Source organism: Staurois parvus, unplaced genomic scaffold, assembly GCF_062004578.1.
Source record: "Staurois parvus isolate SC_StPar_1 unplaced genomic scaffold, SC_StPar_1.0 ptg000543l, whole genome shotgun sequence".
NCBI lineage: Eukaryota > Metazoa > Chordata > Amphibia > Anura > Ranidae > Staurois > Staurois parvus.
Window position 1 is genome coordinate 1,385,511 of NW_028318339.1, and position 14,655 is coordinate 1,400,165.

General features: G+C 43.7%; 1 protein-coding gene and 3 non-coding genes across 5 annotated transcripts in view; 1 reads left to right on the top strand and 3 right to left on the bottom strand.

Annotated features, from left to right (window-relative positions):
- TASP1 (taspase 1) overlaps positions 1–14,655 on the top strand; it is a 663,695-nt gene that overhangs the window by 56,399 nt on the left and 592,641 nt on the right. The window lies entirely within an intron of this gene.
- Positions 3,700–3,806, bottom strand: LOC149451293 (U6 spliceosomal RNA). Its single transcript, XR_016315109.1, has one exon. It is a non-coding gene; the product is annotated as a U6 spliceosomal RNA (small nuclear RNA).
- Positions 8,623–8,732, bottom strand: LOC149451294 (U6 spliceosomal RNA). The gene has a single exon (XR_016315072.1). It is a non-coding gene; the product is annotated as a U6 spliceosomal RNA (small nuclear RNA).
- On the bottom strand, positions 13,548–13,659 carry LOC149451295 (U6 spliceosomal RNA). Its single transcript, XR_016315059.1, has one exon. It is a non-coding gene; the product is annotated as a U6 spliceosomal RNA (small nuclear RNA).

Consider the following 14,655-nt stretch of genomic DNA (forward strand, 5'->3'; position numbering starts at 1 on the left):
AAACAAACATTTCATCGTTTTCTTCACACAACTAGAGCTTTCTTTTGGTGGTATTTAATCACCGCTGGGGTTTTTATTTTTGGCTAAATTAACCAAAAAAGACCGAAAATTTAAAAACAAAACACGGTTTTCTTTGTTTCTGTTATAAAAGTTCGCAAATCCGTAATGGTTCTTCATAAATTTAGGCCGAGATGTATTCTGCTACATGTCTTTGGTGAAAATAACCCAAATTAGGATGTATTTTTTAGTTTGTAGGAAAGTGATAGAGTTCACAAACTCTGGTATAGGTCTGAATATTGATCAATCCTGAAGTAGTGACAGCCAATCTAATTTCTTGAGGCCCAAGAATGTCAGAACAGTACAGATATTCCCCAAATGACCCCTTTTTGTAAAGTAGACAGTACGACGGATTTCATAAGAGGCATGGCGAGTTTTTTGAAGTTGTATTTTTTTTGTCCGAATTTTTCAGAAAATGAAAAAAATGATTGTCACAATTATTTTTTTTTACATACTGTCACCAGTGCAGTACAGCGTCATCCTATCACTGGCATAGCGGTGATCAGGGACACTGACTGGTGACAGTATGGAAGAAAAAAAAAAAAAAAAAAAATCATTTTTTTTACTTTTTTTTATTATTATTCATTTTTTATTACATTTTTTTTCTTTTTCTTCAAGATTTTCTTTTCATATTTCCCTATGACCAAAGTAGTACAATGTTACCACAGTAACATTGTACTACTTTGGGGAAGTGATCAGTTTTTTTCTTTTCTTTTCTTACACAATTTGCTTATAGCAAAGACTTCCTTTGCTATAAGCAAGCATTTACCTGAATGACATCGATTCATTCAGGGGTTTGTTTTTTTTTTGTTTTTTTTTTTTTGTGCTCAGCTGTGATCTGGCCACGGCTCATCACATGACATGTGCATGTGATCGCTGTGACGATTCACAGCTAGACACTAGTAGACAATGGATGGCATGCATGAAGCCATCCATGGTGTACAACTGTCATGTGACCTGCTGTGATTGGTCACAGCAGGTCACATGGTACCAGCAACGGGGCCGGTACTCAGATCTGTCATCGGCCGTGTCCGAGGTACATTGGTTTTGTTTTTTTGCTATATTATTTTCAACTCACTTTGATTGATTTATGTATCTCTGTGGTTTTAAAATCGATCTATTCACCTAGGGAAGCCTATTGAAACGAGTGGTCTGTCCTAGACGTGCGCTACGAGAACGCACACGCTGGCATGCCCCTTACACCCCGGTCACGTCAGGTGCAACTTGGCCTGCGACTTGCAAAACTGTAGGCCAAGTCGCACCCTATTGTCCGCTATTACAGCGGTCCTATGGGTGCGGTTCCGGCTTTGTCGGAGCCGCGCCGACCTCTAAAGTAGTGCACGCAGCAGAGCTTTTGGTGCGGTTTGCATAGGCATTGGTGTCAGCAGGTCGCCCGATTTTGAAATGGTTTTGGGTGTGAGCGGGGGCTCAGGGTGTAAGCGAGCGCTTATGGCATTTGTTCCCTGGTTCCCTTTTTGTTTTCCCGAATGAAGGAGCTCGGGGGAGGGGCGCACTTTTGGCATCCTCACCTTGAGTGCCAGGGGACCTTTCCCAGAGCTGGCCCAGAGGTCGTTGGATGGAAACCATCCTCCGCTAGGCGGCTCTTTTTGATTTTCTCGTATCGATGAACCATTTCCATGCCGGGCACTTTTACCCCCTTCCTGCCCAGGCCATTTTTCAGGTTTCAGCGCTCTCACAATTTCAATGACAATTCGCTCGGTCATACAACATTGTACCCAAACAAACATTTCATCGTTTTCTTCACACAACTAGAGCTTTCTTTTGGTGGTATTTAATCACCGCTGGGGTTTTTATTTTTGGCTAAATTAACCAAAAAAGACCGAAAATTTAAAAACAAAACACGGTTTTCTTTGTTTCTGTTATAAAAGTTCGCAAATCCGTAATGGTTCTTCATAAATTTAGGCCGAGATGTATTCTGCTACATGTCTTTGGTGAAAATAACCCAAATTAGGATGTATTTTTTAGTTTGTAGGAAAGTGATAGAGTTCACAAACTCTGGTATAGGTCTGAATATTGATCAATCCTGAAGTAGTGACAGCCAATCTAATTTCTTGAGGCCCAAGAATGTCAGAACAGTACAGATATTCCCCAAATGACCCCTTTTTGTAAAGTAGACAGTACGACGGATTTCATAAGAGGCATGGCGAGTTTTTTGAAGTTGTATTTTTTTTGTCCGAATTTTTCAGAAAATGAAAAAAATGATTGTCACAATTATTTTTTTTTACATACTGTCACCAGTGCAGTACAGCGTCATCCTATCACTGGCATAGCGGTGATCAGGGACACTGACTGGTGACAGTATGGGGGAAAAAAAAAAAAAAAAAAAATCATTTTTTTTACTTTTTTTTTTATTATTGTTCATTTTTTATTACATTTTTTTTCTTTTTCTTCAAGATTTTCTTTTCATATTTCCCTATGACCAAAGTAGTACAATGTTACCACAGTAACATTGTACTACTTTGGGGAAGTGATCAGTTTTTTTTTTTTCTTTTCTTACACAATTTGCTTATAGCAAAGACTTCCTTTGCTATAAGCAAGCATTTACCTGAATGACATCGATTCATTCAGGGGTTTGTTTTTTTTTTTTGTTTTTTTTGTGCTCAGCTGTGATCTGGCCACGGCTCATCACATGACATGTGCATGTGATCGCTGTGACGATTCACAGCTAGACACTAGTAGACAATGGATGGCATGCATGAAGCCATCCATGGTGTACAACTGTCATGTGACCTGCTGTGATTGGTCACAGCAGGTCACATGGTACCAGCAACGGGGCCGGTACTCAGATCTGTCATCGGCCGTGTCCGAGGTACATTGGTTTTGTTTTTTTGCTATATTATTTTCAACTCACTTTGATTGATTTATGTATCTCTGTGGTTTTAAAATCGATCTATTCACCTAGGGAAGCCTATTGAAACGAGTGGTCTGTCCTAGACGTGCGCTATGAGAACGCACACGCTGGCATGCCCCTTACACCCCGGTCACGTCAGGTGCAACTTGGCCTGCGACTTGTAAAACTGTAGGCCAAGTCGCACCCTATTGTCCGCTATTAGAGCGGTCGTACGGGTGCGGTTCCGGCTTTGTCGGAGCCGCGCCGACTTCTAAAGTAGTGCACGCAGCAGAGCTTTTGGTGCGATTTGCATAGGCATTGGTGTCAGCAGGTCACCCAATTTTGAAATTGGTTTTGATGTGAGCGGGGGCTCAGGGTGTAAGAGAGCGCTTATGGCATTTGCTGCCTTTTTGTTTTCCCGAATGAAGGGGCTCGGGGGAGGGGCGCACTTTGGCATCCTCACCTTGAGTGCCGGGGGAGCTTTCCCAGAGCTGGCCGTATAGAAAGGCATTGGGAAAGAAAGGGGAGCCAAGAGAAGGAGTGAGAGAATGGAGCGCCCCCATAGACTAACGGGGCAGTGGGATGCCCATAGGCGTGCTGCTCTTCTTCAGAGAAGGTTGGTGGGAGAAGCCGCTAGGGCACGTGCAGCTTTCAGTTGCGCTCTAACCGTAAGCCGCAGCTTGTAATTTTTATTTTTTAAAATAGTTGATGCTAAGAGTAAAAAAAAAAAAAAAGAAAGAAAGAAAGCAAGAAATCCAAAGCATTGAATTGAAGGAAGGCTGTTTGAGGAAAAAATTTGGGACCGCTTCATGGGTTAGCATGTCAACCTTACGCAGGGGCTTGCTAATTTTCTCTGTATCGTTCCACGATTGTAATCCTGCCCACCCGCCGATGCGGGGGGGCAAAGCAATGGGAGAGCCCGAGGGGTATATAAGCCGTCAAAGAGGTCAGAAGATCAGCTTATGGAGAGCGTTGAATGTCGGTGTTCTGCGCTATTTCTGCCAAACTATGTTTATGAATTCTAAGAATGCTTTTTGTATAATCATAATCAATGTGATCAATAATGTCTGTCAGTTGAAAAGTTGATTTTACTGAAGAAAATGAGGAGCACACAGGCTATTGTTAAGCAGGACACCGCATGCAAGTGAGCAGCTCTGCCAGGAGGCATTGTGGGAAGGCAGGCAGGCCACGCCCACCATGCCTTGCTGGGCCCATAAAGCAGAGGTGGTTGGATCCAAACCATCCTCTGCTAGGCGGCTATTTTGGATTTGGATTTCCTGGTAATTATTAAAGAGCCATTTTAGTCCATTGGTTTTGTTTTTTTGCTATATTATTTTCAACTCACTTTGATTGATTGATGTATCTCTGTGGTTTTAAAAATGGTGCCTGCGCCATCTATCCACCTAGGGAAGCCTATTGAAACGAGTGGTCTGTCCTAGAGGTGCGCTACGAGAACGCACACGCTGGCATGCCCCTTACACCCCGGTCACGTCAGGTGCAACTTGGCCTGCGACTTGCAAAACTGTAGGCCAAGTCGCACCCTATTGTCCGCTATTACAGCGGTCCTATGGGTGCGGTTCCGGCTTTGTCGGAGCCGCGCCGACCTCTAAAGTAGTGCACGCAGCAGAGCTTTTGGTGCGGTTTGCATAGGCATTGGTGTCAGCAGGTCGCCCGATTTTGAAATGGTTTTGGGTGTGAGCGGGGGCTCAGGGTGTAAGCGAGCGCTTATGGCATTTGTTCCCTGGTTCCCTTTTTGTTTTCCCGAATGAAGGAGCTCGGGGGAGGGGCGCACTTTTGGCATCCTCACCTTGAGTGCCAGGGGACCTTTCCCAGAGCTGGCCCAGAGGTCGTTGGATGGAAACCATCCTCCGCTAGGCGGCTCTTTTTGATTTTCTCGTATCGATGAACCATTTCCATGCCGGGCACTTTTACCCCCTTCCTGCCCAGGCCATTTTTCAGGTTTCAGCGCTCTCACAATTTCAATGACAATTCGCTCGGTCATACAACATTGTACCCAAACAAACATTTCATCGTTTTCTTCACACAACTAGAGCTTTCTTTTGGTGGTATTTAATCACCGCTGGGGTTTTTATTTTTGGCTAAATTAACCAAAAAAGACCGAAAATTTAAAAACAAAACACGGTTTTCTTTGTTTCTGTTATAAAAGTTCGCAAATCCGTAATGGTTCTTCATAAATTTAGGCCGAGATGTATTCTGCTACATGTCTTTGGTGAAAATAACCCAAATTAGGATGTATTTTTTAGTTTGTAGGAAAGTGATAGAGTTCACAAACTCTGGTATAGGTCTGAATATTGATCAATCCTGAAGTAGTGACAGCCAATCTAATTTCTTGAGGCCCAAGAATGTCAGAACAGTACAGATATTCCCCAAATGACCCCTTTTTGTAAAGTAGACAGTACGACGGATTTCATAAGAGGCATGGCGAGTTTTTTGAAGTTGTATTTTTTTTGTCCGAATTTTTCAGAAAATGAAAAAAATGATTGTCACAATTATTTTTTTTTACATACTGTCACCAGTGCAGTACAGCGTCATCCTATCACTGGCATAGCGGTGATCAGGGACACTGACTGGTGACAGTATGGAAGAAAAAAAAAAAAAAAAAAAATCATTTTTTTTACTTTTTTTTATTATTATTCATTTTTTATTACATTTTTTTTCTTTTTCTTCAAGATTTTCTTTTCATATTTCCCTATGACCAAAGTAGTACAATGTTACCACAGTAACATTGTACTACTTTGGGGAAGTGATCAGTTTTTTTTTTTTCTTTTCTTACACAATTTGCTTATAGCAAAGACTTCCTTTGCTATAAGCAAGCATTTACCTGAATGACATCGATTCATTCAGGGGTTTGTTTTTTTTTTGTTTTTTTTTTTTTGTGCTCAGCTGTGATCTGGCCACGGCTCATCACATGACATGTGCATGTGATCGCTGTGACGATTCACAGCTAGACACTAGTAGACAATGGATGGCATGCATGAAGCCATCCATGGTGTACAACTGTCATGTGACCTGCTGTGATTGGTCACAGCAGGTCACATGGTACCAGCAACGGGGCCGGTACTCAGATCTGTCATCGGCCGTGTCCGAGGTACATTGGTTTTGTTTTTTTGCTATATTATTTTCAACTCACTTTGATTGATTTATGTATCTCTGTGGTTTTAAAATCGATCTATTCACCTAGGGAAGCCTATTGAAACGAGTGGTCTGTCCTAGACGTGCGCTACGAGAACGCACACGCTGGCATGCCCCTTACACCCCGGTCACGTCAGGTGCAACTTGGCCTGCGACTTGCAAAACTGTAGGCCAAGTCGCACCCTATTGTCCGCTATTACAGCGGTCCTATGGGTGCGGTTCCGGCTTTGTCGGAGCCGCGCCGACCTCTAAAGTAGTGCACGCAGCAGAGCTTTTGGTGCGGTTTGCATAGGCATTGGTGTCAGCAGGTCGCCCGATTTTGAAATGGTTTTGGGTGTGAGCGGGGGCTCAGGGTGTAAGCGAGCGCTTATGGCATTTGTTCCCTGGTTCCCTTTTTGTTTTCCCGAATGAAGGAGCTCGGGGGAGGGGCGCACTTTTGGCATCCTCACCTTGAGTGCCAGGGGACCTTTCCCAGAGCTGGCCCAGAGGTCGTTGGATGGAAACCATCCTCCGCTAGGCGGCTCTTTTTGATTTTCTCGTATCGATGAACCATTTCCATGCCGGGCACTTTTACCCCCTTCCTGCCCAGGCCATTTTTCAGGTTTCAGCGCTCTCACAATTTCAATGACAATTCGCTCGGTCATACAACATTGTACCCAAACAAACATTTCATCGTTTTCTTCACACAACTAGAGCTTTCTTTTGGTGGTATTTAATCACCGCTGGGGTTTTTATTTTTGGCTAAATTAACCAAAAAAGACCGAAAATTTAAAAACAAAACACGGTTTTCTTTGTTTCTGTTATAAAAGTTCGCAAATCCGTAATGGTTCTTCATAAATTTAGGCCGAGATGTATTCTGCTACATGTCTTTGGTGAAAATAACCCAAATTAGGATGTATTTTTTAGTTTGTAGGAAAGTGATAGAGTTCACAAACTCTGGTATAGGTCTGAATATTGATCAATCCTGAAGTAGTGACAGCCAATCTAATTTCTTGAGGCCCAAGAATGTCAGAACAGTACAGATATTCCCCAAATGACCCCTTTTTGTAAAGTAGACAGTACGACGGATTTCATAAGAGGCATGGCGAGTTTTTTGAAGTTGTATTTTTTTTGTCCGAATTTTTCAGAAAATGAAAAAAATGATTGTCACAATTATTTTTTTTTACATACTGTCACCAGTGCAGTACAGCGTCATCCTATCACTGGCATAGCGGTGATCAGGGACACTGACTGGTGACAGTATGGGGGAAAAAAAAAAAAAAAAAAAAATCATTTTTTTTACTTTTTTTTTTATTATTGTTCATTTTTTATTACATTTTTTTTCTTTTTCTTCAAGATTTTCTTTTCATATTTCCCTATGACCAAAGTAGTACAATGTTACCACAGTAACATTGTACTACTTTGGGGAAGTGATCAGTTTTTTTTTTTTCTTTTCTTACACAATTTGCTTATAGCAAAGACTTCCTTTGCTATAAGCAAGCATTTACCTGAATGACATCGATTCATTCAGGGGTTTGTTTTTTTTTTTTTTTTTTTGTGCTCAGCTGTGATCTGGCCACGGCTCATCACATGACATGTGCATGTGATCGCTGTGACGATTCACAGCTAGACACTAGTAGACAATGGATGGCATGCATGAAGCCATCCATGGTGTACAACTGTCATGTGACCTGCTGTGATTGGTCACAGCAGGTCACATGGTACCAGCAACGGGGCCGGTACTCAGATCTGTCATCGGCCGTGTCCGAGGTACATTGGTTTTGTTTTTTTGCTATATTATTTTCAACTCACTTTGATTGATTTATGTATCTCTGTGGTTTTAAAATCGATCTATTCACCTAGGGAAGCCTATTGAAACGAGTGGTCTGTCCTAGACGTGCGCTATGAGAACGCACACGCTGGCATGCCCCTTACACCCCGGTCACGTCAGGTGCAACTTGGCCTGCGACTTGTAAAACTGTAGGCCAAGTCGCACCCTATTGTCCGCTATTAGAGCGGTCGTACGGGTGCGGTTCCGGCTTTGTCGGAGCCGCGCCGACTTCTAAAGTAGTGCACGCAGCAGAGCTTTTGGTGCGATTTGCATAGGCATTGGTGTCAGCAGGTCACCCAATTTTGAAATTGGTTTTGATGTGAGCGGGGGCTCAGGGTGTAAGAGAGCGCTTATGGCATTTGCTGCCTTTTTGTTTTCCCGAATGAAGGGGCTCGGGGGAGGGGCGCACTTTGGCATCCTCACCTTGAGTGCCGGGGGAGCTTTCCCAGAGCTGGCCGTATAGAAAGGCATTGGGAAAGAAAGGGGAGCCAAGAGAAGGAGTGAGAGAATGGAGCGCCCCCATAGACTAACGGGGCAGTGGGATGCCCATAGGCGTGCTGCTCTTCTTCAGAGAAGGTTGGTGGGAGAAGCCGCTAGGGCACGTGCAGCTTTCAGTTGCGCTCTAACCGTAAGCCGCAGCTTGTAATTTTTATTTTTTAAAATAGTTGATGCTAAGAGTAAAAAAAAAAAAAAAGAAAGAAAGAAAGCAAGAAATCCAAAGCATTGAATTGAAGGAAGGCTGTTTGAGGAAAAAATTTGGGACCGCTTCATGGGTTAGCATGTCAACCTTACGCAGGGGCTTGCTAATTTTCTCTGTATCGTTCCACGATTGTAATCCTGTCCACCCGCCGATGCGGGGGGGCAAAGCAATGGGAGAGCCCGAGGGGTATATAAGCCGTCAAAGAGGTCAGAAGATCAGCTTATGGAGAGCGTTGAATGTCGGTGTTCTGCGCTATTTCTGCCAAACTATGTTTATGAATTCTAAGAATGCTTTTTGTATAATCATAATCAATGTGATCAATAATGTCTGTCAGTTGAAAAGTTGATTTTACTGAAGAAAATGAGGAGCACACAGGCTATTGTTAAGCAGGACACCGCATGCAAGTGAGCAGCTCTGCCAGGAGGCATTGTGGGAAGGCAGGCAGGCCACGCCCACCATGCCTTGCTGGGCCCATAAAGCAGAGGTGGTTGGATCCAAACCATCCTCTGCTAGGCGGCTATTTTGGATTTGGATTTCCTGGTAATTATTAAAGAGCCATTTTAGTCCATTGGTTTTGTTTTTTTGCTATATTATTTTCAACTCACTTTGATTGATTGATGTATCTCTGTGGTTTTAAAAATGGTGCCTGCGCCATCTATCCACCTAGGGAAGCCTATTGAAACGAGTGGTCTGTCCTAGAGGTGCGCTACGAGAACGCACACGCTGGCATGCCCCTTACACCCCGGTCACGTCAGGTGCAACTTGGCCTGCGACTTGTAAAACTGTAGGCCAAGTCGCACCCTATTGTCCGCTATTACAGCGGTCCTATGGGTGCGGTTCCGGCTTTGTCGGAGCCGCGCCGACCTCTAAAGTAGTGCACGCAGCAGAGCTTTTGGTGCGGTTTGCATAGGCATTGGTGTCAGCAGGTCGCCCGATTTTGAAATGGTTTTGGGTGTGAGCGGGGGCTCAGGGTGTAAGCGAGCGCTTATGGCATTTGTTCCCTGGTTCCCTTTTTGTTTTCCCGAATGAAGGAGCTCGGGGGAGGGGCGCACTTTTGGCATCCTCACCTTGAGTGCCAGGGGACCTTTCCCAGAGCTGGCCCAGAGGTCGTTGGATGGAAACCATCCTCCGCTAGGCGGCTCTTTTTGATTTTCTCGTATCGATGAACCATTTCCATGCCGGGCACTTTTACCCCCTTCCTGCCCAGGCCATTTTTCAGGTTTCAGCGCTCTCACAATTTCAATGACAATTCGCTCGGTCATACAACATTGTACCCAAACAAACATTTCATCGTTTTCTTCACACAACTAGAGCTTTCTTTTGGTGGTATTTAATCACCGCTGGGGTTTTTATTTTTGGCTAAATTAACCAAAAAAGACCGAAAATTTAAAAACAAAACACGGTTTTCTTTGTTTCTGTTATAAAAGTTCGCAAATCCGTAATGGTTCTTCATAAATTTAGGCCGAGATGTATTCTGCTACATGTCTTTGGTGAAAATAACCCAAATTAGGATGTATTTTTTAGTTTGTAGGAAAGTGATAGAGTTCACAAACTCTGGTATAGGTCTGAATATTGATCAATCCTGAAGTAGTGACAGCCAATCTAATTTCTTGAGGCCCAAGAATGTCAGAACAGTACAGATATTCCCCAAATGACCCCTTTTTGTAAAGTAGACAGTACGACGGATTTCATAAGAGGCATGGCGAGTTTTTTGAAGTTGTATTTTTTTTGTCCGAATTTTTCAGAAAATGAAAAAAATGATTGTCACAATTATTTTTTTTTACATACTGTCACCAGTGCAGTACAGCGTCATCCTATCACTGGCATAGCGGTGATCAGGGACACTGACTGGTGACAGTATGGAAGAAAAAAAAAAAAAAAAAAATCATTTTTTTTACTTTTTTTTATTATTATTCATTTTTTATTACATTTTTTTTCTTTTTCTTCAAGATTTTCTTTTCATATTTCCCTATGACCAAAGTAGTACAATGTTACCACAGTAACATTGTACTACTTTGGGGAAGTGATCAGTTTTTTTTTTTTCTTTTCTTACACAATTTGCTTATAGCAAAGACTTCCTTTGCTATAAGCAAGCATTTACCTGAATGACATCGATTCATTCAGGGGTTTGTTTTTTTTTTGTTTTTTTTTTTTTGTGCTCAGCTGTGATCTGGCCACGGCTCATCACATGACATGTGCATGTGATCGCTGTGACGATTCACAGCTAGACACTAGTAGACAATGGATGGCATGCATGAAGCCATCCATGGTGTACAACTGTCATGTGACCTGCTGTGATTGGTCACAGCAGGTCACATGGTACCAGCAACGGGGCCGGTACTCAGATCTGTCATCGGCCGTGTCCGAGGTACATTGGTTTTGTTTTTTTGCTATATTATTTTCAACTCACTTTGATTGATTTATGTATCTCTGTGGTTTTAAAATCGATCTATTCACCTAGGGAAGCCTATTGAAACGAGTGGTCTGTCCTAGACGTGCGCTACGAGAACGCACACGCTGGCATGCCCCTTACACCCCGGTCACGTCAGGTGCAACTTGGCCTGCGACTTGCAAAACTGTAGGCCAAGTCGCACCCTATTGTCCGCTATTACAGCGGTCCTATGGGTGCGGTTCCGGCTTTGTCGGAGCCGCGCCGACCTCTAAAGTAGTGCACGCAGCAGAGCTTTTGGTGCGGTTTGCATAGGCATTGGTGTCAGCAGGTCGCCCGATTTTGAAATGGTTTTGGGTGTGAGCGGGGGCTCAGGGTGTAAGCGAGCGCTTATGGCATTTGTTCCCTGGTTCCCTTTTTGTTTTCCCGAATGAAGGAGCTCGGGGGAGGGGCGCACTTTTGGCATCCTCACCTTGAGTGCCAGGGGACCTTTCCCAGAGCTGGCCCAGAGGTCGTTGGATGGAAACCATCCTCCGCTAGGCGGCTCTTTTTGATTTTCTCGTATCGATGAACCATTTCCATGCCGGGCACTTTTACCCCCTTCCTGCCCAGGCCATTTTTCAGGTTTCAGCGCTCTCACAATTTCAATGACAATTCGCTCGGTCATACAACATTGTACCCAAACAAACATTTCATCGTTTTCTTCACACAACTAGAGCTTTCTTTTGGTGGTATTTAATCACCGCTGGGGTTTTTATTTTTGGCTAAATTAACCAAAAAAGACCGAAAATTTAAAAACAAAACACGGTTTTCTTTGTTTCTGTTATAAAAGTTCGCAAATCCGTAATGGTTCTTCATAAATTTAGGCCGAGATGTATTCTGCTACATGTCTTTGGTGAAAATAACCCAAATTAGGATGTATTTTTTAGTTTGTAGGAAAGTGATAGAGTTCACAAACTCTGGTATAGGTCTGAATATTGATCAATCCTGAAGTAGTGACAGCCAATCTAATTTCTTGAGGCCCAAGAATGTCAGAACAGTACAGATATTCCCCAAATGACCCCTTTTTGTAAAGTAGACAGTACGACGGATTTCATAAGAGGCATGGCGAGTTTTTTGAAGTTGTATTTTTTTTGTCCGAATTTTTCAGAAAATGAAAAAAATGATTGTCACAATTATTTTTTTTTACATACTGTCACCAGTGCAGTACAGCGTCATCCTATCACTGGCATAGCGGTGATCAGGGACACTGACTGGTGACAGTATGGGGGAAAAAAAAAAAAAAAAAAAAATCATTTTTTTTACTTTTTTTTTTATTATTGTTCATTTTTTATTACATTTTTTTTCTTTTTCTTCAAGATTTTCTTTTCATATTTCCCTATGACCAAAGTAGTACAATGTTACCACAGTAACATTGTACTACTTTGGGGAAGTGATCAGTTTTTTTTTTTTCTTTTCTTACACAATTTGCTTATAGCAAAGACTTCCTTTGCTATAAGCAAGCATTTACCTGAATGACATCGATTCATTCAGGGGTTTGTTTTTTTTTTTTTTTTTTTTTTGTGCTCAGCTGTGATCTGGCCACGGCTCATCACATGACATGTGCATGTGATCGCTGTGACGATTCACAGCTAGACACTAGTAGACAATGGATGGCATGCATGAAGCCATCCATGGTGTACAACTGTCATGTGACCTGCTGTGATTGGTCACAGCAGGTCACATGGTACCAGCAACGGGGCCGGTACTCAGATCTGTCATCGGCCGTGTCCGAGGTACATTGGTTTTGTTTTTTTGCTATATTATTTTCAACTCACTTTGATTGATTTATGTATCTCTGTGGTTTTAAAATCGATCTATTCACCTAGGGAAGCCTATTGAAACGAGTGGTCTGTCCTAGACGTGCGCTATGAGAACGCACACGCTGGCATGCCCCTTACACCCCGGTCACGTCAGGTGCAACTTGGCCTGCGACTTGTAAAACTGTAGGCCAAGTCGCACCCTATTGTCCGCTATTAGAGCGGTCGTACGGGTGCGGTTCCGGCTTTGTCGGAGCCGCGCCGACTTCTAAAGTAGTGCACGCAGCAGAGCTTTTGGTGCGATTTGCATAGGCATTGGTGTCAGCAGGTCACCCAATTTTGAAATTGGTTTTGATGTGAGCGGGGGCTCAGGGTGTAAGAGAGCGCTTATGGCATTTGCTGCCTTTTTGTTTTCCCGAATGAAGGGGCTCGGGGGAGGGGCGCACTTTGGCATCCTCACCTTGAGTGCCGGGGGAGCTTTCCCAGAGCTGGCCGTATAGAAAGGCATTGGGAAAGAAAGGGGAGCCAAGAGAAGGAGTGAGAGAATGGAGCGCCCCCATAGACTAACGGGGCAGTGGGATGCCCATAGGCGTGCTGCTCTTCTTCAGAGAAGGTTGGTGGGAGAAGCCGCTAGGGCACGTGCAGCTTTCAGTTGCGCTCTAACCGTAAGCCGCAGCTTGTAATTTTTATTTTTTAAAATAGTTGATGCTAAGAGTAAAAAAAAAAAAAAAGAAAGAAAGAAAGCAAGAAATCCAAAGCATTGAATTGAAGGAAGGTTGTTTGAGGAAAAAATTTGGGACCGCTTCATGGGTTAGCATGTCAACCTTACGCAGGGGCTTGCTAATTTTCTCTGTATCGTTCCACGATTGTAATCCTGCCCACCCGCCGATGCGGGGGGCAAAGCAATGGGAGAGCCCGAGGGGTATATAAGCCGTCAAAGAGGTCAGAAGATCAGCTTATGGAGAGCGTTGAATGTCAGTGTTCTGCGCTATTTCTGCCAAACTATGTTTATGAATTCTAAGAATGCTTTTTGTATAATCATAATCAATGTGATCAATAATGTCTGTCAGTTGAAAAGTTGATTTTACTGAAGAAAATGAGGAGCACACAGGCTATTGTTAAGCAGGACACCGCATGCAAGTGAGCAGCTCTGCCAGGAGGCATTGTGGGAAGGCAGGCAGGCCACGCCCACCATGCCTTGCTGGGCCCATAAAGCAGAGGTGGTTGGATCCAAACCATCCTCTGCTAGGCGGCTATTTTGGATTTGGATTTCCTGGTAATTATTAAAGAGCCATTTTAGTCCATTGGTTTTGTTTTTTTGCTATATTATTTTCAACTCACTTTGATTGATTGATGTATCTCTGTGGTTTTAAAAATGGTGCCTGCGCCATCTATCCACCTAGGGAAGCCTATTGAAACGAGTGGTCTGTCCTAGAGGTGCGCTACGAGAACGCACACGCTGGCATGCCCCTTACACCCCGGTCACGTCAGGTGCAACTTGGCCTGCGACTTGTAAAACTGTAGGCCAAGTCGCACCCTATTGTCCGCTATTACAGCGGTCCTATGGGTGCGGTTCCGGCTTTGTCGGAGCCGCGCCGACCTCTAAAGTAGTGCACGCAGCAGAGCTTTTGGTGCGGTTTGCATAGGCATTGGTGTCAGCAGGTCGCCCGATTTTGAAATGGTTTTGGGTGTGAGCGGGGGCTCAGGGTGTAAGCGAGCGCTTATGGCATTTGTTCCCTGGTTCCCTTTTTGTTTTCCCGAATGAAGGAGCTCGGGGGAGGGGCGCACTTTTGGCATCCTCACCTTGAGTGCCAGGGGACCTTTCCCAGAGCTGGCCCAGAGGTCGTTGGATGGAAACCATCCTCCGCTAGGCGGCTCTTTTTGATTTTCTCGTAT